This window comes from Crinia signifera, chromosome 1 (assembly GCF_055691185.1).
Source record: "Crinia signifera chromosome 1, ASM5569118v1, whole genome shotgun sequence".
Taxonomy (NCBI): domain Eukaryota; kingdom Metazoa; phylum Chordata; class Amphibia; order Anura; family Myobatrachidae; genus Crinia; species Crinia signifera.
In genome coordinates this window covers 411809691-411837203 of record NC_139217.1, presented here as the reverse complement: position 1 = coordinate 411837203, position 27513 = coordinate 411809691, and the positions used below count along the sequence as shown (strand labels likewise).

Below are 27513 nucleotides of genomic sequence, written 5' to 3'. Positions count from 1 at the left end.
CAGTCAAAAGGTCCGCATGGTCAAAAAGTTGACAGTCAAAAAATAAAAAAGGTTGACATGAGTTTTTTCATGATCTTTTTTTTTTTTTTAGAAAACTGGCTTGTTCATTCTTTACTATCCACGTGGGCTTAGAGTTAGTGACATAAACACTAAAATAATTAAGACCACTGTGGGTATATTGTGGTTATACAGTAAGGAATCACATCACAGTGTGGGTATATTATGGTTATACAGTAAGGTATTACATCACGGTGTGGGTATATTATGATGATACAGTAAGGAATCACATAACTGTGGGGGTATATTATGGTTATACAGTAAAGTATAACATCACAGTGGGGGTATATTATGGTTATACAGTAAAGTATAACATCACAGTGTGGGCATATTATGATTATACAGTAAGGAATCACATCACGGTGTGGGTATATTATGATTATACAGTAAGGAATCACATCACGGTGTGGGTATATTATGGTTATACAGTAAGGAATCACATCACAGTGGGGGTATATTATGGTTATACAGTAAGGAATCACATCACAGTGTGGGTATATTATGGTTATACATTAATGTATCACATCACAGTGTAGGTATATATTATGGTTATACAGTAAGGAAGCACATCACTGTGGGGGTGTATTATGGTTACAGAAGGTATCACATCACGGTGTGGGTATATTATGGTTATACAGTAAGGTATCACATTACAGTGTGGGTATATTATGATTATACAGTAAGGTATTACATCACTGTGTGGGTATATTATGGTTATACAGTAAGGAATCACATCAGAGTGGGGGTATATTATGGTTATACAGTAAGGAATCACATCACAATGGGGGCATATTATGGTTATACAGTAAGGAATCACATCACAGTGTGGGTATATTATGGTTATACATTAATGTATCACATCACAGTGTAGGTATATATTATGGTTATACAGTAAGGAAGCACATCACTGTGGGGGTATATTATGGTTACAGAAGGTATCACATCACGGTGTGGGTATATTATGGTTATACAGTAAGGTATCACATTACAGTGTGGGTATATTATGATTATACAGTAAGGTATTACATCACTGTGTGGGTATATTATGGTTATACAGTAAGGAATCACATCAGAGTGGGGGTATATTATGGTTATACAGTAAGGAATCACATCACAATGGGGGCATATTATGGTTATACAGTAAGGAATCACATCACAGTGTGGGTATATTATGGTTATACATTAATGTATCACATCACAGTGTAGGTATATATTATGGTTATACAGTAAGGAAGCACATCACTGTGGGGGTATATTATGGTTACAGAAGGTATCACATCACGGTGTGGGTATATTATGGTTATACAGTAAGGTATCACATTACAGTGTGGGTATATTATGATTATACAGTAAGGTATTACATCACTGTGTGGGTATATTATGGTTATACAGTAAGGAATCACATCACAATGGGGGCATATTATGGTTATACAGTAAGGAATCACATCACTGTGGGGGTATATTATGGTTATACAGTAAGGTATTACATCACAGTTTGGGTATACTATGGTTATACAGTAAGGAATCACATCACAGTGTGGGAATATTATCGTTATAGAGTAAGGTATCACAGTTTGGGTATATTATTGTTATACAATAAGGAATCACATCACAGTTTGGGTATATTATGGTTATACAGTAAGGTATCACATTACAGTGTGGGTATATTATGATTATACAGTAAGGTATTACATCACTGTGGGGGTATATTATGGTTATACAGTAAGGAATCACATCACAATGGGGCATATTATGGTTATACAGTAAGGAATCACATCACTGTGGGGGTATATTATGGTTATACAGTAAGGTATTACATCACAGTTTGGGTATACTATGGTTATACAGTAAGGAATCACATCACAGTGTGGGAATATTATCGTTATAGAGTAAGGTATCACAGTTTGGGTATATTATTGTTATACAATAAGGAATCACATCACAGTTTGGGTATAATATAGTTATACAGTAATGTATCACATCACAGTTTTGGGTATATTATGGTTATACAGTAATGTATTACATCACAGTATGGGTATATTATAGTTATAGAGTAAGGTATCACATCACAGTGTGGGTATATTATAGTTATAGAGTAAGGTATCACATCACAGTGTGGCTATATTATGGTTATACAGTAAGGTATCACATCACAGTGTGGGAATATTATGGTTATAGAGTAGTGTATCACATCACGGTGTGGGTATGTTATGGTTATAGAGTAAGGTATCATATCACAGCGGGGGTATATTATGGTTATACAGTAAGGTACAGATAGAGCCACTGTCATCTATCCCTATAATAAGATTGATATTACCCTGCTAATCCCATACTGTATTGTTCTATGTATTGTATTTCTGCTAAGAACAATAGGATAGCCATGGTTTAAGGAAGATAGATGAGATGGGCTCCTACTGTATCACATAACAATGTGGGAATACAGTATTATGGTTATACAGTAAGGTATCACAGTTTGGGTATATTATGGTTATACAGTAAGGTATTACATCACAGTTTGGGTATATTATAGTTATACAGTAAGGTATTACATCACAGTTTGGGTATATTATGGTTATACAGTAAGATATCACATAACAGTGTGGGTATATTATGATTATACAATAAGGTATCACGGTTTGGGTATATTATGGTTATACAGTAAGATATCACATAACAGTGTGGGTATATTATGATTATACAGTAAGGTATCACGGTTTGGGTATATTATGGTTATACAGTAAGATATCACATCACGATGGGGATATATTATGGTTATACAGTAAGATATCACATCACGGTGGGGGTATATTATGGTTAAACAGTAAGGTATCACATTACTGTGGGGGTATATTATGGTTATACAGTAAGGTATCATAGTTTGGGTATATTATAGTTATACAGTAAGGTATTACATCACAGTTTGGGTATATTATGGTTATACAGTAAGGTATCACATTACTGTGGGGGTATATTATGGTTATACAATAAGGTATCAAAGTTTGGGTATATTATAGTTATACAGTAATGTATTACATCACAGTTTGGGTATATTATGGTTATACAGTAAGGTATTACATTACTGTGGGGGTATATTATAGTTATACAATAAGATATCATAGTTTGGGTATATTATAGTTATACAGTAAGGTATTACATCACAGTTTGGGTATATTATGGTTATACAGTAAGATATCACATAACAGTGTGGGTATATTATGATTATACAGTAAGGTATCACGGTTTGGGTATATTATGGTTATACAGTAAGATATCACATCACGATGGGGATATATTATGGTTATACAGTAAGATATCACATCACGGTGGGGGTATATTATGGTTAAACAGTAAGGTATCACGTTACTGTGGGGGTATATTATGGTTATACAGTAAGGTATCATAGTTTGGGTATATTATAGTTATACAGTAAGGTATTACATCACAGTTTGGGTATATTATGGTTATACAGTAAGATATCACATACCAGTGTGGGGGTATATTATGGTTATACAGTAAGACATCACAGTTTGGGTATATTATGATTATACAGTAAGGTATCACGGTTTGGGTATATTATGGTTATACAGTAAGATATCACGATGGGGATATATTATGGTTATACAGTAACATATCACATCACGGTGGGGGTATATTATGGTTAAACAGTAAGGTATCACATTACTGTGGGGGAATATTATGGTTATACAATAAGGTATCATAGTTTGGGTATATTATAGTTATACAGTAAGGTATCACATTACTGTGGGGGAATATTATGGTTATACAGTAAGGTATCACAGTTTGGGTATATTATAGTTATACAGTAAGGTATTACATCACAGTTTGGGTATATTATGGTTATACAGTAAGATATTACATAACAGTGTGGGTATATTATGATTATACAGTAAGGTATCACGGTTTGGGTATATTATGGTTATACAGTAAGATATCACATCACGATGGGGATATATTATGGTTATACAGTAAGATATCACATCACGATGGGGATATATTATGGTTATACAGTAAGATATCACATCACGGTGGGGGTATATTATGGTTAAACAGTAAGGTATCACATTACTGTGGGGGTATATTATGGTTATACAATAAGGTATCATGGTTTGGGTATATTATGGTTATACAGTAAGGTATCACATTACTGTGGGGGTATATTATGGTTATACAGTATGAAGATCTCATCTTAGTTATACAATACCAGCAAATATTACAATTCAACCATCTCCTGATTTAAATAGACAGTATATATTACAGTGTGGGGCACCTCATGTGGGTCACTCTAGCTATGCTAATTGGGGAGCATAATTGCTTCAAGCACTTCTCCGTCCCACTTTGATGGAGACCATATTTGACTAATGAAATGAAGAAGTGCTAAATTAAATTTTCAGGGAAGGTCTGTAGAAATTTCCTGCATATCACCAAAAGATTACTGTGACATATTAAGAAAAAGCTGCTCAGCCTGAACATGCATAAATTCTATTTGCTTAAAGGCAGGTTAATGTGAATTAGCTTTTCTAGATTTCATTCTCCTTAAAATCGAACTGTACTGTATTAAGGTTTTGGGTTCACGACTACCATTCACACAACAAGGTGTCAGGACTGTATGGCGTCAAGGATATATGGGGAGACTTTAATTAATGACTCATTCGTTCCCCCGACCATCATGGGATCGTCAGGGGGTTCGCAACAAAAGTGTTTCCTGCCTCATAGGGCAGCGAGAACTTTTGTGCGAATTGGGCATATGACGGGCAGGATGAAGAGTGAAGATGGGCTGCCGTCTTTTAGACACTGTGATAAATGAATATGTCCCCTTTGTTGGCAATTGATTTCTCTCCTAAGTCTATAAAAGCTTAACTAAGGAGCATACGGCAAATAGTGTCCACAGACAATGGCCCTTGTATATTCTTTCCCAGGAACTTGCAGCTCTCGGAATTGTGTCCATTAATGGTCAATCACTGAGTGTCAGTTGCCCAACAATTTTGCTTTATTTTATAAAGCCACCGTCCCCCAAGCCACCCTGGAGTTCCTGTCCCCGCCTCTGATTGGCCCAGTGAATAACAGAACAAGAATGACCATTGATGGTTCCTCTATCAATGATTTTATACCATCAAGGTAAACCACTAATAGTGACCATCAATGATTAACTCGCCAATGATGGAATTTTTTTTTTGATGGATGAAAACGTTGATGTTAGCATTCAGTGATAATGGCTTTAGCTGTGGATAGTAGTGGTTTTATGGTGGAAATTCATGTACTTTCTACTCTTTGCAGCTGCTTCTCCTGTTATCTACCCAGCATCAGACAAATCATCCATGTTTTCCATCTGATGGTCTGAAACCACAACCACCCCTACGAATCAAGAATTTTCTGCACTGCACTTTTGGCAAGTAATTAGCAAATAGTGGAGAGAAGTCGTAACAGCAGGGGTGCAGGGTCTCTGTCCGCAGATTCCTTATGGTCAGATTGTCTGCATGGAATCTGCTGAAAAGGGCTCTCTAAAAATGGCAGCCACCTTGGAGGAGACTGGTCCTATTGGACATATAGCCTCTGTCAGGGGAGCGCAGTGTGTACAGTGCTACCAGGCCCTGCAGGATTCCGAGAGTGCTTGCCCGCTGTGAGCTCTAACCTCTGGCAACGAGCATGTAACCCACTACTAATGATCATGTAACCCCTGGCAACAAGCATGAAACACGTGGAAATGAGCATATACCCCTTGCAACGAGCATGAAACACCTGGTAAGGACATGTAACCACCTGTCAGTGAGCATGTCACCCCTGATAACGAGCACGAAACACCTGGCAACAAGAATGAAACACCTGACAAGGAGTATGTAACCCTTGGACAAGCATGTAATTATGGCTAGGAGCAAGAAACCCCTGGCAATGAGCATGTAACCTATGGCTAGGAACAAGAAACCCCTGGCAATGAGCATGTAACCTATGGCTAGGAGCAAGAAACCCCTGGCAATGAGCATGTAGGTAAAAAAATATATAATTAACACATGGGGGGGGGGGGGGGCACCAGAATCATTTTTGACATGGGGCGCAGAAAATTCTAGTTATGATTCTGGCTGTAGGCATCAAGATATTGACAGTCTGTAGCCGTTTGGGCATGAGGTCGCTTTGGCCTGTTTCCCAAAGTGGAAGTGTATCATCTCCGTTTTTTGGGAGTGACAAAGCCAGGATCAGATGATGGAGTTCTCCTGCCTCTTGGAAGGTGCTTCAGAGGATGGCCTGAGTGACATCATGGGTCATTCAGATGGCTGAAGGTGCCGCAAGTGATCAGATGTTGCATCTAAGGATGCAGCATTGGATCACAAGGGCATGCAGGAGAGTACCATACTCTTACTGCTGAATTACCACATCTGAATCATGCCCAGTGACCATAGTTTATGGTCAGGGATCATCAACATAACATTATTATCATGAAGCATCAAAGCAAATTAATACATTTCCCTGAATGAATGATACCTGTCTCTTGATTACATAAGCCAGGAGAGGCACTGACAGCAAATTTGTGTAACTGGCAAGACCTGCCTATAGCCTGTAGGCTATGGCACTGGGGTTAGTTCAGAGGTCAGTGGGAGGACAGGAAGTTCCCTGTTGTCAGTGTGAGGCCTGGTTATCCTCACCTACATTGTACATTGTGCTTGTTGTATGAATCAGTCATATGAAATGAAAGTTTGTAGTCAATGACCATAAAATGGGCCACTCATAGGACATACTGTGAATTGGAAATTGATATCTGTTTTTATTTTGTTTTTAAAGCAGTCTCCTAGTGTTTCTCACTGATGGGCAGATCTTATTGCACCAATGGGTTATCAGATCTCCACACAATTTGTCCTCACACATGGCAAGCCAATTTGGAAGGATAATTCGCTGAACACTATGGCTGAGAAATTAGGCAGTCTGCAAGGGTGTGGTATATTGGTATTCAGTATGTTCGACATGGGCATTATGTTGACATGGTAAATGTCGACATACACAATGTCCACATGGTCATAATGTTTACATGGTCAGAATCTGTGGTGCACACATAGAGGTTCCTGAGTACCCAGAAACCCCCTGACAGACTACATTTATCATGTGATTTAAGCCCTCCCCTTTTGACATATGTGAATCGTGTGGTGAGGGGGCCGAGTCTAATGATACAATGCACCCAGTGTCGCTCATATCAGTGACCCATACCGGCTAGTCTGTGGGTGTTGTTGTATGAGATTAACTATAAGAATGTAAGGTGGACAGAACAAACGGATGATGAATGTGTACAAAGGATGAGCACTCTGGAAACAGGTAGTTTATACTCAGGTAGTTTGAATGTCTAAACTACCTGAGTATATTTTATGCCCGAAACAGCAACATTACAGGTCTGTCTGCTCATGACACTTTATCAAGCTAGCTAGCTCCTCCCCCTCTCTGGAACACACCCACCCGCCTATAAATCCTATGGTTGTGCCTGATAATGGTTTCTAGTCTTAGCACAACCCTAACCAGTGACGGCTCTTACCCTTGCGGAGGAGGGGGCTGCCACAATGCTGACCCCCCTCCGCTGTCGGTCCCCGCCGCTGGTCCCCCGCACGGGGTCAGCGCAGTAACTTTATACATACTGCACATGCGCAGTGTCATCCGCAATACTGAGCATGCGCAGAACCTGTTTTGGGGGGCGCCCCGCATTTGCGCACAGAGAAGCATCCCGGAGGGAGGGAACGCCTCTTGTTTTGGACTGCCTTGAGTGACTGGCAGGTCAAACTTCCAATAGGAAGTCACTGCCAGTCACATTGAAGCCAGAGCAATCTAGCAGACTGCATCTGGCTTCATAGGCAGAGACAGTGGCAGCCCTGCAGCCCATAGGTATAAACTGCCACTGACCCTAACCCTTATGGCATCCAGACCCCAAACCTAACCCTAAACATTGACCTGGACTGTTCCATTTGTTGACATGTTCACTGTCAAAATGTTGACTATATTGATATCCTGAACATCAAACTTGTATACCACACTCAACGTGTGTTCAGTTATTATATATCTTTAAATGTTTATGTATTAATTTCCTCTAATGCACTTGTGATTAAACACACTATGGATTTTCGAACTCCTGGATCCCATTGTTGCATGTGTATGCAATATCTGTTTGCTAGAACGGTGACCTCTCTGTGATTGTAAGCAAGCCTTGAAGTTTATATGGGCCAATTGGTTTTTATTCGTCATCATATCCTTTGATTCCAAATTATGTTCCCATTTACAATAAGTGTGAGCAGCTCCATGTTCTCATATTTTATTCATTTCTGTCTCTGGACTCCATTAGCCTTTTCCATTTATTTTTTTATAATTTTTTTTTCTACAGTACTGAAAAACCTCCAGTCAAATTGAAATGTATTATGCTTCTTGAGAAGCACTCAGACAACAAAATTAATAGAATCACCAGTGATTTATCTCTCCACAATGTATGTACATTAATACAAAATGATTTCCTTCTGCAGAATTCACAATCACGTAGCAGGCTTGTCATTCTGGATTAGTGCACTTAAATAATTCTAATTATATGCAAAAGAACAATATCTATAATTGTTCCTGTGCGCTTCCATCAGCAAATAAATATATATATTTTTATATATATATATATATATATATATATATATTTATTTATATATATATATGAACAGTTACCATCTCACACAAGACACTACCAAATCTCTTATCCATGCACTCATTATATCCCGCATTGATTATTGCAGAGCCGGCCCTAGGCATAGGCAAACTAGGCAAATGCCTAGGGCGTTTGGGATGCCTAGGGGCACCAGCAGCTTCTGCTGATTAAAATGATATGCAGCATGCCTATATTCTGTGTGTGAGTGAGGCTGGATCTGCATATGAAATAGTGTATTCATGGAAACATAGCATAGCTACAGCCACAGTCGGACACAGAATATAGGCATGCCGCATATCATTTTAATCATCGGAAGCTCTTTATGGCCCTTATTCAGATCTGATCGCAGTACAAATTTGTTCTCAAAATGGGCAAATCCATGGGCGCTGCAGGTTGGGCAGATGTAACATATATAGAGAGTTAAATTTGGGTGGGGTGTGTTGAAACTGAAATCTTAATTGTAGTGTAAGAATGATTCAGCCAGTATTTACCCTGCACAGAAACAAAATAACTCCCCACAAATCGAACTCTCTCTATACATGTTACATCTGCCCCACCTGCAGTGCACATGGTTTTGCCCATTTTGAGAACAAATTTGTACTGCGATCAGATTCGAATAAGGGCCTATGTGTCCTGGTCACATAACAATGCAAATAAGACAAATTTTCATCAAAAAAGGCACCCAACCTTAGCAGAACTGGCCAGGAGCTGAATAGCCTATTGAGGCAAGATGTATGAGAAAACATCTGTATCCAAGCCGAGGCAGAGGTCACAGTGTTAGCGGCTGTGCGAGTGCTGTCTGTGGGTGGGTTGGTTGTGCAATAGTGTTCGGCATATGTGTAAGGGGCATTATGTGTGTCATGTATAAATGCATTAATAATGTGCGACATGTGTAACAGGCATTATGTGTGTCATGTGTATAAGGGTATTAATAATGTGCAACATATGTGTAAGGGGCATTATGTGTGTCATGTGTATAAGGGTATTAATAATGTGCAACATATGTGTAAGGGGCATTATGTGTGTCATTATGTGTATGAAGGGCATTAATAAAGGTTGGCATATGTGTAAGGGGCATTATGTTTATAAGGACATTAATAATGTGTGTCATGTGTAAGGGGCATTACTGTGTGGTATTATCAGGGGTGCCGAGAGAAAGGGGTAGGTGCTAAAAATTACCCAGGCCAAAGTCTGATGGAAGGGCCCAGTGGGGGCCCCGGGCCCTCTCCCCATAAGTGACAGCAGCAGCTGCAGCTCTTCTCCTCTGCTCTTTTCCTCTGCCCAGCACACACTGCTTTGTACTGGGTTGCAGTGTGGCCATGGAGGTGCTTAAAATACAATATTTTCTCAGGATTTTTTTCTAAGGGTATAATGTGAATAATGTGAGGAGTAATGTATATAAGGTAAAGTGGTACTACTGTGTGATGTAACGTGAATAAGGGACACCATCGCATGATATAATGTGAATAAAGTTGCATTACTGTGTGGCATAATTTGAATTGGGGGTACTATTGTGTGGCCATGCCCCTTCCTGGTATGATTCACCGACAGTCGGGATCCCGATAGTCATTATCCTGACGTCGGGATCCCGACTGCCTGGTCTCAGACAGTGTGGCCAGCGCAACAAAGCCCCTTGCGGGCTTGCTGTGCTCGCCATGGGACTCCCTCTATGGGAGTCGTGGACCCCCACGAGGGAAAATAGCCGACAGCCGTCGGGAACACGGCCGTCTGTGTTTTAACAGTCAGGATCCCGACGTCGGATTAATGACTGTCGGGATCCCGACTGTCGGGATCCCGACTGTCGGGACCCCCTCCGGCACCCCACCAAAATGATGACTGCTATGATGAGGGTTGATGGTGCTGGGAAAGGGGAGCAGGGTCAGAGGCGGAACTAGTGGCGGCGCTAGGGGGTACCAGCCAAAATCTTGCCTAGGGCGTCATTTAGGCTAGGGCCGGCTCTGGATTTTTGCAATAGTCTCCTAACTGGTCTTCCCAAGAACAGACTCTCACCACTGCAATCCATTTTAAATGCTGCGGCTAGACTGATCTTCCTTGCAAGACGCTCATCATCTGCCGATCCACTCTGCCAGTCCCTCCATTGGTTGTATTCAATATAAAACACTTCTACTTGCATATTAAGCTATTAACCATACTGCACCAGCATATATCTCCTTACTTATCACAAAATATCTCCCATCTCAACCACTCTGCTCTGCACAAGATCTGGGTCTCTCTTCTGCACGGATCAATAGCTCCCATTCACTATTACAGGACTTTCATCGGGCTGCTCCCATCCTATGGAATGCCCTTCAGCCATATGTATCCCGTGTCTCCTGTGTGATAACTGTACTGTCTCTGTTACAACTGTGCTGTCTTTGCTCATAATGTTACCTCATACTGTGCTCATACTGTTACCCACCTGGCTGCTGCAATGACCAGTGGTGCCGCTGATGGCTGCCTAGGTGCTGTGCAGCTCGGCGGGTATGTGTTCCCTGTGTGATAACTGTACTGTCCCTGCTCATATTGTCACCTACCTCGCTGCTGCAGCGACCAGTGGCACCGCTGATGGCTGCCTAGGTGCTGTGCAGCTCGGCGGGTATATGTTCCCGTGTGATAACTGTACTGCTCCTGCTCATATTGTTACCCACCTAGCTTCTGCAACGACCAGTGGCGCCACTAATTGGCTGCCTAGGCGTTGCGCAGCTCGGCAGGCATGTGCCCCCAGTATGTAATGTCTTAATGTAACGTATGTAATGTCCTCACCCCCCTTCATCCCTGCTTGATGCCGCACTGTAATCCACAAAAAAATCCTATTGTGCGCAAGCATACATGGCCAATAAAGTTGATTCTATTCTATTCTATGGAATGCCCTCTCCACTAGCTTCCAAACTTTCAAGTGTTCCCTGAAAACTCACCTCTTCAGGCAAGCCTATCATATTTAAGTTCTACACGCATAACCCTCTGAGGCACTTATGTATTATATAGCTTCCCTTCTGGACTTGTAACTTGGTGGGACTGCTATGCTATTACTGGGGCCTGTCCTTGTGTTTCCCTCCTATATCCCTATACATTTTAAGCTTGCGGCAGGGCCCTCCTACCTCCAAGTCTGTCTGTTGTTACCCAGTTTGTTTTATTACTGTCTACTATTGTAAAGCGCAATGGAATCTGCTGCGCTATATAAGACACTGTAAATATATATATATATATATATATATATATATATATATATATATATATACACACACACACAGAAGCACAATAAAAATAACAATGTCTTATTATTATTTTTATTATTATTATTATTATTATTATTATTATTATTATTATTATTATTATTATTACAGATTGAGTATCCCTTATCTGAAATGCTCGGTTTATGGAATATTTTTTTCCCCATACTTACCTGGTCCCCTGGTGGTGCCCCGATGTCCCCCGACATCCATGGAGGCCTTCAGGATCCTCTTCAGCGGCATCTGCGGTCCCATAAGTGCATTGCGCGAGTGCGAGGTTGCGCCGTTGACGTCACCGGCGCGACCTCGCACAATGCACCGCTGGGACCGGAGATGCGGCTGAAGAGGAGCCTGAAGGCTGCGATGGACATTAGGGGATGAGGTAAGTATGAAAACAAGGGGTGGGGTGGGGGGGGACAAAAAATATTCTGAAAAACCACGGTTTTCTGAATATTTTGTGTTTTGGAATACACGGATAAGGGAGACTTGACTTGTATGTTGTTGCTCCAATTGTATTATTGTTGAAGTAACATTGATAGAACTTTCAGATGTAAGATACATTTTTGAAGGTGTAAACATTTTAATTTCATGCTCACAAACCAAATTTCATAGGCATACAATAATTATTGTATCTTTTATATATTTATTTCCCTATGTTATGTTATGATATTTCACACTGTCACTGAATATGCTCTAAAGTTCTAAGGGCCATGGACAGCTTTGGGGATGAATGAGGAGCTGCTCTTGTACCGTATCTGTCTCTGGCGTTGTGGAAATAAGAAGACACTATTTTCAAAAATAACAATTTAAGAAAGTCATGTCAATCATTTTTTCTTGTCAGCACAACCCATAAAGGGAATCTGATGATATTTACCTTGATGTAAATAATATCTATTATTCCTGAATCTTACTTAATATTTGAGATTCCTATCCTCCTTTCTGAATCTGATGATCCTTATTCGTGGTATTTTTTTCATATTCTAGTTTGCAGTCAAAGATTTGAAAGCAAAATGGGGTATACAACTTGCACAGATCTGTACTACTTAAGTAACTTATGTGCAGAGGCCCTTATTCTGGTTCACTCGCAAAGGCAAATTCCTACTCAAAGGCCAAAGCCATGTGCACTGCGGGGGGGGGGGGGGGGGGAGGCAGATGTAACATGTGCAAAGAGAATTAGATTTGGTCAGGGTTTTACTAGAAAGTGAGATCTATATTGCAGTGTCAAAATAAAGCAGTTATTATTCTCAATGCACAGAAATAAAATAACTCACCCAAATCTAATTCTCTCTGCACAAGTTACATCTGCCTCACCTGCAGTGGGGATGCGGGCATTTGGTCTACAGCATGATGGTCAACAGTCATTAGGTCACTGCAGGGGTTGGGATCGCTAGGTCGACATGGGAAAATGGCAACATAGTTCTAGGTTGAAAGGTCATTAGTTCGACAGGTCGTTATGTCGAGAGGTTATTAGTTCGACAGTGTCTAGGTCGACAGTCAAAAAGTCGACATGGAGTTTTCCACTGTTTTTGGAGCCGACATGTGCCGACAGGTGGTATTTCATGCCCTACCATCCACTAGGGCACGGTGGGAGAATAAAATCGTGTGCCAAGTGTAGTGAGGCACCGTGCCTGATGCATAGAGAGTGCATCGAGTGATGTGAGGGGATGCGGTGCACTTTAAACTGTGTCCACATCAACTGTGTTGAAATTCAGGTAAAAAAAACAGTGAAAAACCCCATGTCGACCTTTTGACTGTCGACCTAGACATTGTCGAACTAATGACCTGTCAAACTAATGACCTGTCGAACTAATGACCTTTCGACCTTTTCCCATGTCAGCCTAATGGTGTCGACCTAATGACTGTAGACCAAATGATCCCAACCCCTGCAGTGCACATGGTTTTGTCCATTTCAGAAGGAATTTACCTTTGCAAGTGAACCAGAATAAGGGCCATAGAGCATCTAGAAATTGCAACACAACTATTACTTGACCTCAGACATGAAGCTGGTAGCCTGGCCAGCAGCAATCCTTTCCAGTGGATAGATCTGACTGCTACTCAGCGGGCATGCTGTGACCGGTATCCGGACTGATTAAAAGGTCAACGGGGTTTAAAGGTCGAAAGACAATAGGTTGATGGGGTTTAAAGGTCGACATGGAAAAGGTCGACATGCACCGACATGAGGTATTTCATGGCCTACCATCCATTAGGGCGTGGAGGGAGAACAAAATAGTGTGCCGAGCACAGCAAGGCACCGAGCCCAAAGCATGGTACTAGGGTGGCCAATCCCGGGATCGGGATCGGCGGGATCCCGGGATTTGGCCCCCAAAACGCCGGGATTTCAATTCCGGGATTGGAATTTCCAATCCCGGGATTTCGGGATTAAACTGCGCATGCTCAGTTTAATGCTGGGCAGCATCTGAGCACTCAGACGCTGCCCGGCTTCTCCCATACACTGCGGTGCGCAGCGTGACGAGGTCACGCTGCGACGTCACGCTGCGCAGGGCACAGCCGCACATCCGCCTCGGCCACCGAATCGCCCGCCCACCCAGCGCTCCCAGCCACCCGCCCAGCGCTCCCTGCCACCAAGCCCTCCCACCCAGCACTCCCTGCCACCCCGCCTTATGAGACTTCCTACCCGCCCATTCAGCAACCCAGCTACCGGCTGCACCAGGGACCAAGCTATCGGCCGCCCGCTCAGCAACCTGGCTCCACAAATGTAAGCAAATATGCGGGCAGCCAGGGTGTTTTTTATTATTAGGGAAGCCAATCCTGGGATCACGGGAATCCCGGGATTGAGCATTTTTCAATACCGAATCCCGGGATTGAAAAAATTCCCCGGGATTGGCATCCCTACATGGTCCACTTAGACAGTGTCCATGTTGTCATAGACACCCTAAAAACATTAGAAACTCATGTCAATCTTTTTCCATGTTGACCTTTTGACCATGTCAACCTTTTTTATTTTGACCATTTGACCCGGTTGACCTTTCACCTATCGACCTTTGGATCCTGTCAACCTTGTGACTGTCGACCTTTGGACCCTGTTGACCTTTCAATGTCGACCTTTAGACCCTGTCGACCTTTTGACCTTGTCGACCTTGTGACTGTAGACCATTAGTGGACGACCATATGATTGTAGACCTAGACACTGTCGATTTTTTATACCATAACCCCGTGACCAGCCCGTGTGAAAGAACACAAAAGCTGTCCATTTTGATATACAAATCCAGCACGGCTTTTGCCCATTCGGAATTTTGCACCGGAGTGTGTGGTCCCAGCGGAACATCGTAGAAAGATGGAAGCATGGAAACAAATATGTTTTTTTTTTCTATTTGGACAAAAACTGTATTGGCATATTTTCTATAATATGACTTGCAATACCATTTTCAGGCACCATCTCATTTGCAATGCATGGGGGGCCTCGCCCCTTCCAGTCCTTTCCATAAAGCCCCATAAGGAGTATTGGATGGATTGGGCAATATGAAGGCACAGTGAAGAGCATTTCTGCTTCACAGCATTAATCGCTATCTGTGTGCAGTTTGTATGCTCTTCCCTTGTGTTTGTGTGGGTTTTCTCCTAGTGCTCCAGTTGTGAGTGAACGTGTGTGTGTGTGTGTGTGTGTGTGTGTGTGTGTGTGTGTGTGTGCGCGCGCGTGTGTGTGTGTGTGTGTGTGTGTGTGTGCGTGTGCGCAAATGCACTGATGTGAGGTGTCGCTATATGAGCAATAAAGTTTAGAATAGTAGTAGTAAATAGTTAATAGAATAATAGCAGATTAATGTACTGTATAGTTCAACAACTTAATTCAGGAAGTGCGAAGGATATAGGAGGAACCCCATATTTTTGTGTTCCGGGAACAGAGGTGCAGAGTAAAAATGCACAATCCCTGTAAAAGATCCTTGCACAAACATCCTTTATAAAATCATTTGGATTACATTTTGGTTAATGCCGCTTAAATAGTACACTAAAGCCCCGTACACACGGGGGGAGATATATTGCTCAGCAATATATTGCTAGCAATACATTGCTGAGCAATATATTGCCCAGTGTCTCCTTTGCATCAGCGACCAGAGATGGTCGCTGATGAAAAGTATCCTCTGCTGGGGGAGCCGCAGAGGTAATTAGCTGGTCGCAGGAGCAAGCTCCTGCGACCATCGATTACAATGGGGCAGAAAACGGGAGCGCGCACCCGGCGATTTATCGCTGGTGCGCACTCCAATCACTGGCAATATGGTCGCCTGCGACCATATTACCAGCGATTATAGCCCCTATCGCCCCCGTGTGTACACAGCATTACTCAAAAAAGTTTACTTACCGTGTATTGATTTTGCTATTTAACTTCTGTAAATGGAGAATACATCAATATCAAAGACGTGTAGATCTCTACAATAAAACATAAATAACAGCATTTGATTACAAACATAAATGTAACTAATATTATAAAACTAGTATAGTACTGCTTTGTCTCAAGTTAAGCTTTTTTTGCACTGTATATTTCATCCCGATGCTGAACAAAGCCATAGAATTGTTTGCGCAATGTGTAATAGAAGAAAAATTTTGGTACAATCTAAAAAAATATTTTCAATGTACAGGTTTTAAAGAAAATATCCAGAATGTGAAACATATACAAGAGATATTAGACACCATAGAATCAAGCAAAAAAAAATGATTGTGTTTTCAACAATGCATTGATCTATTTATTGCTTACGCCGCAGTGGTTCCCAGACTTTTTTGCATCATGGCACCCCAGATTATCAGAATTTTTGTCAAGGCACCCCTAGGTGCAAAGTTTGCTACCGAAAATTTCAGAAAATAATATTAAATTGAAATAAGTTGTGCTTATATGTCATCCTTTGGTCCAGTTATGTGGTGAGGGACAGGATTCACTTCTGTTTATCCACGTATTTAAAAACTGGAAGCCACCAGCACTGATTTTGCCTATTACATTGACCATAAATAATTTGAATTGGTTCTGGACAACCAAACCGAGGCACCCCTGCAAGTGCTCCGAGGCACCCCAGGGAGCCTAGGCGCACAGTTTGGGAACCACTGGCTTATGGTATCCTAAAATGTTACTATATCCTAAAAGTTTACTGAAAATAGAAAGTATTAGAAAGATCTCATTATATCAACTGAACTTAGGGCAGAAAAAATAAGCAAGGGTTCACTGCAAATCACAAACCAAAGGGAACAAGTGTACCCCCACACACGCACACACACCACACACACACACACAATCAATACTTATTCTATTGGAAAACAAAATCACAACTTTGATGTGTTATTCATAACATGAGTATTTCTCAAACTTCTGCCACCTTATTGCAGATTATTATTTATTTATTAACAGTTTCTTGTATAGCGCTTTACAGAGTATAGTTGAACACTCACATCAGTCCCTGCCCCAGTGGAGCTTACTACATGTACACTCACACAGAGACATTCTAGGGTTAATTTTGTTGTGCGCCAATTAACCTACCAGTATATTTTTGGATTGTAGAGGAAACCGGATTATCCAGAGGAAACCCACGCAAGTAGGGGGAGAATATACAAACTCCGCACAGTTAGTGCCATGGTGGGAATAGAACCCATGACCTCAGTGCTGTGAGGCAGTAATGCTAATCATTACACCATCTTTATTGCCCCATTGCAGATCTACATCACACACCTTATAGAATGACATCTGAACCATCAAAACTGGTGTAGTTGCTCCCACAAAATAAATGCTTAGCCAGTTAAAAATATAGGTTCCTAATGGAGATACGCGTTGCCTTTGGCTAGTTTGGCACGATGGGACTTGCAGTTCTGGAACCGTGAGAGTTTAGAATATAAGCTTCACTATGGCAGAAACTAATGTGAATGGTAAATCACTGCATAAGAAAAAAAGAAATAACTCTATTGGTCCTAGAACAAGAGGATATGAAATAACTAGAAGAATTACAGAAATAGTTGTAGATCAGTGGAATAGATTTTGGCTATTGTGCTCCTTATCTCTGGAATTCTCTACCCCTGTCTATCAGACTTTCCACCTCCCTACAAAACTTTAAATGGGCTCTCAAGACAGTGTAATGCCTCACAGTACTGAGGTCATGGGATCGATTCCCACCATGTCCCTAACTGCGGAGTTTGTATATTATCCCCGTACTTACGTGATTATATTCCGGGTACTCCAGTTTCCTTCCACAACCCAAAAATATACTGGTAGGTTAATTGGCTTCCAGCAAAATTAACCCTAGAATGTCTGTGTGTGTGTGTGTGTGTGTGTGTGTGTGTGTGTGTGTGTGTGTGTGTGTGTGTGTGTGAACATGTAGGAAATATAGATTGTAAGCTCTCTGATGTGAATGTTCAACTATACTCTGAAAAGGGCTGCAGAATATGTATATGTATAGAGTATGTACAAGAAACTAATAATAATAGATTGTAAGCTTGCGAGCAGGGCCCTCCTACCTCCATGTTGGTTTGTATCTACCCAGTCTGTTTAATCACTGTTGTTTCCAATTGTAAAGTGCAACGGAATATGCTACGCTATATAAGAAACTAAATAAATAATAATGTCCCAATTCTTCATTAAGCTCAGCCATCTCTCCTCTTACCCTTCTGTTTTTGCTCACGTCTACCCCTTCTGTGTCACTTCTGTCAGTCTGCCCCTCCCCTTTAGAATGTAAGTTCTCACGAGCAGGGCCCTCTCTCTTCATGTGCTTTTATTTTCTTATAATATATCCCTGCCACCCTGATAATTGTGTCAGTGTCCTGTCCCCTGATGGAACTGTCTTTATTTACCATGTACTTGTCCTAAATTGTCTTCTCCTGTATTAGGTTATTTATAAAAAATTTTGTTCATTTATGTATTGTTAGGCGCTGCGGAACCCTTGTGGCACCATATAAATAAACTATAATAATAGTCTTTCTCAGTAGCCTTGGAACACCAGCATGCATTGGAAAGACATAAAGCAACTCAAAGGTGACAAGAGTTTAAAGATTAAAAAGATGCTGATATTTTTAGAAATAAAAATATCAGACTATATTGGCCAATATCCTCTTAATTGCCATTAAATTTTGTATTTGTAAATTATCTATAAAGAATTGAGTTAGGCTAAACTCTCCACTGGGCAGCAACTGATATCAATTATTTTTCTCCGTAATTCTCTATGCAATATTTATTTTGAAATTCTAATATTGTTATTATTATTTATAATAATAATCTAATGATTATTATTATTATTATTATTATTATTATTAACCTTTGGTTGGTTGGGTGTACTTTAACATTTGTGGCTACTAAAACTAGTAGTAGACTGCAAATGCTGGGGCTTGTAGCTCCAATACATCTGGAGAACAACAGATTGTCTATTGCTTACTTGTCTTTCTGCTACTTGTAGTTCTACAACATCTAAAGAATCCCAGGTTGTCTCTGCCCAGATGTTTATGCTGGGACATGTAGTCCTACATGAACAGACCAGTGTCCTGTAGAAACACATGCAACTATAAAAAATATATTTAAAAAAAATGACCATTGACTTTTATCTTAACTGCTATAAATAAATGCAAGTTTAATATAACAGAAGTGCAGAGAAGTGTGCAATAGAAGTCTGGGTACATCTGCTGTGAAATGCAGCATTTATAGTGTGACAGAAAATAACCTGATCCCCCTCAGTGACAATAGCCTTCCTTCTCTCTCATTGTTCCCAGGTAGACACCTGAGGTATATTTCTGCTGCATGCACCTGTCTGTCTGCAAATCATATCTGCATCTATGTTACCATGTGGCAGGCAGAGGGACTCCTTACAGCGAATTAAGCTGATGAGAGGAGCACGTTAGGAGACAGCCTGTGTACACAGGAGTGTTACTACCACCTCACCACCTTCTGCACAATCTGCAGCTCCCACAGGAACCCAACTGAGGAGAAAAAATTACCTGAGGGTGAGGATAGGCAAACTCTTAACCCCATAGCTGCCACTGAAGTCCCTTAAAGCTCCATATTGCTCCCAAAAGTTAAGTTTCACCTCAGTAATTATGTTTCAGCCAAATTGTAGAATGGTTAAAATGTCAAACTGTGCATCCATTCCTACACATGCAAGTGATATATAAATAATAATAGCACCTATTAGGACGTGAGCAATGTATGTATTAGTAATGTATCCTATATATAGGGTATCTATGTACTGGTTATATGACTGCCCTGTGCTGTGATGGATCCCCTGCCAGCAAGTACCATATACATTATATGGGCTAATAGATTTGTAGAGCCTGTTCCTGAGGCCGGCCAGAATAATTAGCACATATGTTCTAAGTGAATGATAGTTTAGTGAGCAATAAAACAATTACCCATCGCAAGGGCTGACAGTCCTTCTAACTAAACTCCAACCAGCAGTTAATTGGAAAAGCCAATGTATCTCCATTGTCCTCAATTACATTACATCCAACTAGCTAGTTTCAGGCTAATTTGCCCATTTACATAAACAACAGGTAATAAGAGAGATGACATCATGAAAGTCGGAGTCCTAGGAAGCAGCATGGTCTGTTTGCGATCACAATAAATATATATATATATATATATATATATATATATATATATATATATATATATATATATATACTGTAGGACCGATTTCAAATACGTTCCATGGGAAAGCTAATGTACTATATGGGGCGAGTTCAGGGTTCTAAAGCGGAGGCTCAGAGCTTAAAATGTGTTCTATGGTTTCTTATAATAAAGGAATCATTTATATTAATAAAAGCAGCAAAGCCTATTAATAAGAGACCGAGCAGATATTTAATAGATTGAAAGAGAAGACTTTCTAATAGAAAAATATGTCATCCTCCTTAGTGTCATAGATCGTAGTATAAGAACGTTCTTATTGCAGATTTAATTAATGTAGGGAAATCACTGAGGACCATGTTCTTACTTTCTCCTGGGTAAATGAACAAAAATGAATTTAAGGTTTCCCTCTTTACCAGTGGGCACCAACAAATAAGTGGACGTGATACAAGGACAGTAGTATCGCTGCGCCATTAGTGTTGTACTCAGTGTTGTATATGATATGATATTGTATATGATATCCCTACATTAGTCCAACACAAAAAATACATTCAATCAGACACTATATATGTGTGAGTGTGTGGATAGATAGATAGATAGATAGATAGATAGATAGATAGATAGATAGATAGATAGATAGATAGATAGATAGATAGATAGATCTATATACATATATATAATTTATATATATATACACACACACACATATATATACATACACATATATATATATATATATATATATATATATATATATCTTCTCTAAAAAAATTGAATTATGTTACCGGTCGCCTTAGCAACAAAGTATTCTTTACAAGGAATTTGTAGCCTTCCAGGACTGACCGACCCCGCACCCAGTACCATCCCCACGGTCTCTGGCTATCTCCTGGCTTTTTAGCAGCAACTTGTGAACTTAAAAAGATAACACAAGACCAGCATTTTTCTCTACATAATCTCTTATTCATTTCCAGTTGCACATTGTACGCAATTATTGAGTAGTAAACCTGGCGTAAAGTATAATGTACTTTCGCCCCAGTAAGGTAGTGAAAAATATCTGCTATCAAAAACTTTGTTACTTTAAAGCAATTAGTTTACTGAAGTTAACAGATCCTAAATATATCTGTATTTATATACAGTAAATGAAGTGATTATTTTCTACATGTACTGACTTTTTTTTTATTGAAGCCTATTTAAGTTTGGTTTAGAGTACTGTCAAGATTACTTTATCCACAATGTGTATGCATTTTATCTGTAGAAAGAATGGGAGCATTTTAGTTGGTTCCAGAGCTTTTTTTCCTATTAAGAGCGATTAGATGGTGTCTATTCAAAGCTGCTGATCCAGACAGAAAATGGGAGTAGATAAAAGGAGACTTCAAGTGACCTTCTCGTCTCTTTCACACCAACCTGATCCCAGTATAGTCCAAATATCTTACAATAGACCTCTCCATTTCAGCCCCACAGGATCCCTCTGAAGGGTTAACGCCACTGCTTACCATTTACACCCCCCCAGATAGGAACCACACTGTCCGGGCTTAGGCCACTGGCAGATCTTTCTTTTTGTGCAGAAAGCTGTTGGGATACATCAAGCTGTTTAGGACCTCACTAGTTATGCTAAATTAGACACACTTTTCTCCCCCAGAGAGAGAGCACACAATGCAGAGGTATATTTATTGTATGAAGCCATAGAGAGGAAAATCGCTGCAGTTTCACTGAACTGATTTTTGGAGTTCTAGATAATTGAGATATTGCATTTAAATGAGGGGTTCCTAATAACAAAAAGAACCGCACGGGCAATTGGGAAGATTGTACTGTGATCATTCTCTTTTTTCAGACTATAAATAAATAATGAACTAAATAAATACATTTTATATATATATATATATATATATATATATATATATATATATATATATATATATATCGTAGCCTATATATATAATATAATATCCAACTGTTGGTTTAAATTATTATAGGACTTATCTCGCTGTTCAGAAGTATATTTTTCCATGTTTCAACTTTTTAGTGATCTAGTGCCAGAGAGAAGAGTTTCCCACAGGCGAAATATAACTGTCCACTTCCAATATTATACATAGCTAGATTATTTCATCCCCCTCGATATTAAATACTGTAATATATATATATATATATATATATATATATATATATATAATCTTCAGTCAGTTTTTATTTGCCACTTAAATGTTAACTTCAGCATAACCTCTGTCCTAACGTTCTAAGTCATCATTATAACAGAAATATGAATGTAGAATATTGTTGTTGTATATTGTTGTCTACTTTCGTATGTTTACATTATTTTATTCGTGTCGTCTTAATGTTTGTCCCTTGGGTATATTTTATGTATAGTCAAAGTGGACTTTTATTGAGTCAATATATTTCCAACGATTGTTCCAGTGAAGTTATTATTATTTTTTTTCAGTGCTATTCAAACGTAGAAAATGTTCCCCATATATTGGTTTATAATATAATTGTAAACTAAATTGTTAACAAAGTTTAGTATTCAGTGCATCTATTAATCCAGCTATTCATTTACTGATAGCAATGTCATTTGTAATCTGTTCAAAATGACCAAAATATTGAAATTCATCAGTTCATAAACTGTTACACTCGTCATACAGATCATTTCGGAATAAAATATATGAATTATTCTTAATCATCTTACCAATAAAGTGAAAATGTACATGTTCTTGTTGTACATAGACCATTATCTTGTAACACAGTTACTGATTAGTGAGTCATGTGACCACTAGAATATTACTGTGATACCTTTAATAATAAAAATATATTATACGAATATATCAGAAACTAGGTTCCAGTCATTGTTATAGATATCTGTTTATCATTGGATAGTTAACAATCCACAAACAACTGAAGCAGAAAGTGAAGTTAAACAATAGACCTACTGGTGTTTCCATCACTTTAATGGTTGTTGTTATATTACATTGTACCTGGAACTAACTTCTTCCCTGCTTGGTCTCAATGGTAAATACAGGATTGTATCTCTTCTATCGGATATGATTTCAGATATAATTCAAAATATATCTTCCTTTTAAACAACAATAAGATAAATATATCACCTTTTATATATATATATATATATATATATATATATATATATATATTCCTTTTAAACAATATTGTGTAACCCTGACAAATGCCTTTCTCTATAAATTAAGATTTACATTAAGTAGCCCGGAATCAACCTATAAGTATTTATGTGAATACAGCGGACTTTAAATCTATAAGCTATGGGAACACTATGTACATAAGACTACTTGTGTGTTTAGTGGCTACACGATCCATGGGAAGTCCCTGGGAAAGTTTGCTGTAGAGAATCAGCACATATATGAAATGACAGAACACATAGAGAACCCAACACTTATTCATGTCAGCAACACAGACAGTAGTAACAGGGGCCATGAGAATGAAGATAATATGGCTAGAACGAGGTCCCCTTGCTCTTCTGTGTGTGTGTCCCTGTACCATATATCTGTTGACATTATCACACAGATAAAGTGACTTGCATTGATCTTTGCATTAGCTGACCAAACAGTAGACTGTAGATGAGTGCTGGGACCATTAGTAAATGTTCTCACTTGCTTACAAGATTAGTGTCCCCTTCACTTATTTGTGGAACAGTGCAAGGACCAGGACCCTAGTGTTGTGTTATCTCTACTACAGGGGCCCTCACCATCAAGGGCGCACCGTCGGTAGAACATACTGTACAATAATAATCACAGCAACAGATAAAACACATTGTTATACACACACATGACTAGATTTTGTTTGCTGTCCATATAAACAGGTAAAGTCCAAATAAATAGCAATTTTTGTACTACAAACACAGTCATCAAATAAATACATAACACACTGATATTGTTTCGTCCTTAAATCTCTTTTAAATGAAAGGAGGTATACATATATGTGACAATAAAATAAAATGAATGAGAAGGGAAAGAGATCCAGAGCAGGGGGAGATAACCTAAGCCCAGGCGAGGCTGGAGAGAGTGATGGAAGTAGAGATGGAGAGAGAGAAAGCAGTGAGGGTACTTGCCAGTGTCAGGTCCCTGGGATGTGCAGCCTTTGCCGGGAGCTGGGAATGGAAGAGGGACTTGTCCAGCCTCTGTTGTGCTCTCCCTCCCCGGGTCTCCCATTACTGCACCGTCTATATGCTGCACAGGGAGACCCCTTTCTGCCAGCACCTTCTCTCTGACCAGCAGGCAGGGGGAAGAGTTTATTTGCAGAGATGAGAGGGAGCAATGCAGCCCTCTGTTGCATAGTCAATAACATCCTTGTGATCAGACCCTGTACAAAGGGACCATGAACCCATTGAAAATCCCATTATTTGGGGAAAGAAATAACCCTTAGCTATTCGGTTGGACATCATCAGAAACTCTAATAGATTCAGTGCCTCTCCCCAGCCCCCCCCCCCCCCCCCTACACTAAGAGAGGGGGGTCCAGAAAAAAAAACTTGCTTCTCATAGTTACAGCTTAGAGTGAGAAGTCCCAAATAACTAACTGCATCCTCATCTTCTGTATCACTCGGTAAGATGCCTTGGGAATCTCTGTATAAGATGTTGTGAATGAGAGTCACCAGGACCAGCTCAGACTCACACTCACAGCCGCCGAGGAGGAGAAAGTTTGAGCTCATCCCTGGCACTGCTGCAAGGTGTATTATCCTGCTGGATCCCCATGCTGGGAGCTGGCTGCTCTCGTGTAGCCTGTGCTCGCCTTGTGTACGCTAGGTGGCAGCACGATCCAGCAATTCCGGCCTGTGCTCGGGACTCCAGCTCAGCTCTCATCCTCCCAGACAACAAAAAGGAGCTTATCATTGTTTCATTAATAATTATTGTTACAGTACATTGCTGTCTGACTGTATCCCACACGCTGCAAACTTTCCCTCATTCTTCCATGGGACAGGGGGGGGTGGTGTCTGTGTGTAGAGATAGATAGATAGATAGATAGATAGATAGATAGATAGATAGATAGATAGATAGATAGATAGATAGATAGATAGATATGTATGTTTGTCACGTTGGTCATTGCCCCACACAGCACAGAGAATGGGGTAGGCTCAGGCATGACTCTAAATAAGTGTTTTACATTTGTACATCTTCATCCTCCTCTGCTTCCACGTCCCCCCTCATGTCCCCCCCAATCACCCAGCCCAAGTAGAGCATGTGTGCAGCGCTGGGCCCATAGACGACCCATACTAATCAGCCCTGAGAGTAATGGCAGCGGGTAAGGGCGCTGTGAATGAAGAGTGCGCTTGTCACGGCCCCCCCTCCCCTCCTCGGTCCCCCCCTCCCTGCAGCCCCAGCCGTAGGTAACAAGGCAGCAGAGGGGAGAGAGAGGGGAGAGGCAGGCGACCAATCGGGGTGCAGGAGGCTGGGCTAACCCCAGCCTCCCGGCTCCCTCTCCCCCCCATGCATGGCTCTGACCAGTCAGTCGCCTTTGATGATCAGTTGCCAGCAGCCCCTCGCTTGGCTCCTTGACATGAGCTCCATATAAGGCAGCGATCTCCATAGAAACGTGTCAGTTTCAATAGTAGTGTCAAAGTTCAGTATATACAGACATTCGCGCAGATCCCCCTCTCGGAAACATTGCTGTGCCAGGCGTTCTCTGTGTGTGTGTGCCTGCCGTCCTCTCTCTGTCCCCCTCGCTGTCCCCCTCACTCGCTCTCCCTCTATTGCATATTCTAGTAGCTGCTGGGAGGCTGCGGGGACCTCTCTTATGTGCTGACTATCATCATCATCATCATCCCCATTATTATTATTATTCCCCCCTTACCTATTATTGTTGTCCCCCCTTACCTCTCCCGCAGCAGCACCTCCAGCCTGCACTACCGCACCAGCAGCAGCACCACCAGCCTCCTGCACTCCCGCTCCAGCAGCAGCAGCACCTCCAGCCTCCTGCAGCCTCCTCTCAGGATGAGTGGGATTCCTGCTTTCTGCTCCACTTGGCACCATCCCTCCGCGGCTCCGGGAGGACAATAGCCTCCACCAGTGACTTTTCCCCCGGATTGGACAAGGACCCGCTCTCGCTGCATTATATCACTGACATCTCATAGACTTCAACGGAGGAAAAGAACAGAAACAACAAAAAGACTTCAAAAAAAAAAAAAGAATTGTGTGTATCCCGCATCCAGCAATCCCGCATATGAGCGCTGGTGGCCGGCAGGAGGATCAGTAGCGCCAGCAGCAGCCGCTGGGGAAGAAGAGGGCTCGTCGCTGCTGCTGCACTTTTTTGGGGGATTGTTCTGATTTTTGCTTTTTTTTTTTTTTTAATGACTTTTGAATTATTATTATTTTTAAATTATTGACACATGTGTCACCTGCTCCTGTGATGGCAGCTCGGGGATTATCCGCCCTCCTGACATAGTACATAACACGCGAGAGACAGACACACAGAGAGAGGGAGAGAGAGAGAGAGAGGAGAGAGACAAAAAAAATCAAAGAAGAAAAAGAGAGAGAGACAGGGGAAGTGGCTGCAACCTCTGGCTCAGGCTCTTCCAGGCTGCTTCTCTGAATGGCTGGCTGCCTCCTGCCCTGGATTTGGCCCCCGGACACCTACACACCCTGATCCGCTTCTCTCTCTCTGAATTTATTCATTTTTCTTTCATTTTATTTTTTCTTTAATTTTTTTCTCCAGTTATTATTATTATTTTTGTTGCATTTGTATCAGTATCATCCAATCGCAGCCAGTGTCCAGCAGCAGCAGCAGGGAGCTGAGCAGCCCGGTCCTGCCCCTGGCCGTCCTATGCCTGCTCCTGCGTGCACTGGGGAGATCGGAGCTGCGACTCCTGCCGCCTCCCCAGCCTGATCTGACGCTGCACCCTCCTCCAGGGCCAGCCCCAGCCTGCTGCAGCCCGGAGAGCAGCCAGCAGCACAGACGGCACTGGAGAGAAGAGACGGCCGGAGGAGGAGGAGGGGGGGGAGCGCCGGCTCTCCCAGCCACCCAGCAGCAGCAGCAGCAGCGGCCACCCTGCTGCCCATCATCGC

General features: G+C 41.1%; 1 protein-coding gene and 1 long non-coding RNA gene across 10 annotated transcripts in view; one reads left to right on the top strand and one right to left on the bottom strand.

Annotated features, from left to right (window-relative positions):
* Nucleotides 1–27513, bottom strand: part of LOC146017235 (uncharacterized) — a 73144-nt gene that overhangs the window by 44829 nt on the left and 802 nt on the right. For 2 of the 9 annotated variants that reach the window (XR_014450134.1, XR_014450140.1), the window contains exons 1-2: nucleotides 24567–25724; nucleotides 16271–16338 (exon numbers count right to left, since the gene is read on the bottom strand). This is a non-coding gene — a long non-coding RNA (uncharacterized LOC146017235). Of the gene's footprint in view, nucleotides 1–16270; nucleotides 16339–19313; nucleotides 20341–24566; nucleotides 25725–26325 lie in introns of those variants that run through there. The other 7 variants (XR_014450146.1, XR_014450110.1, XR_014450116.1 and 4 more) reach the window with 7 other exon arrangements.
* Nucleotides 25963–27513, top strand: part of NR2F1 (nuclear receptor subfamily 2 group F member 1) — a 12549-nt gene continuing 10998 nt past the window's right edge. The window contains exon 1 of the mRNA XM_083151792.1: nucleotides 25963–27513. This exon is cut by the window's right edge and continues 621 nt beyond it. The gene's annotated coding sequence lies outside the window, so the exon portion shown is untranslated.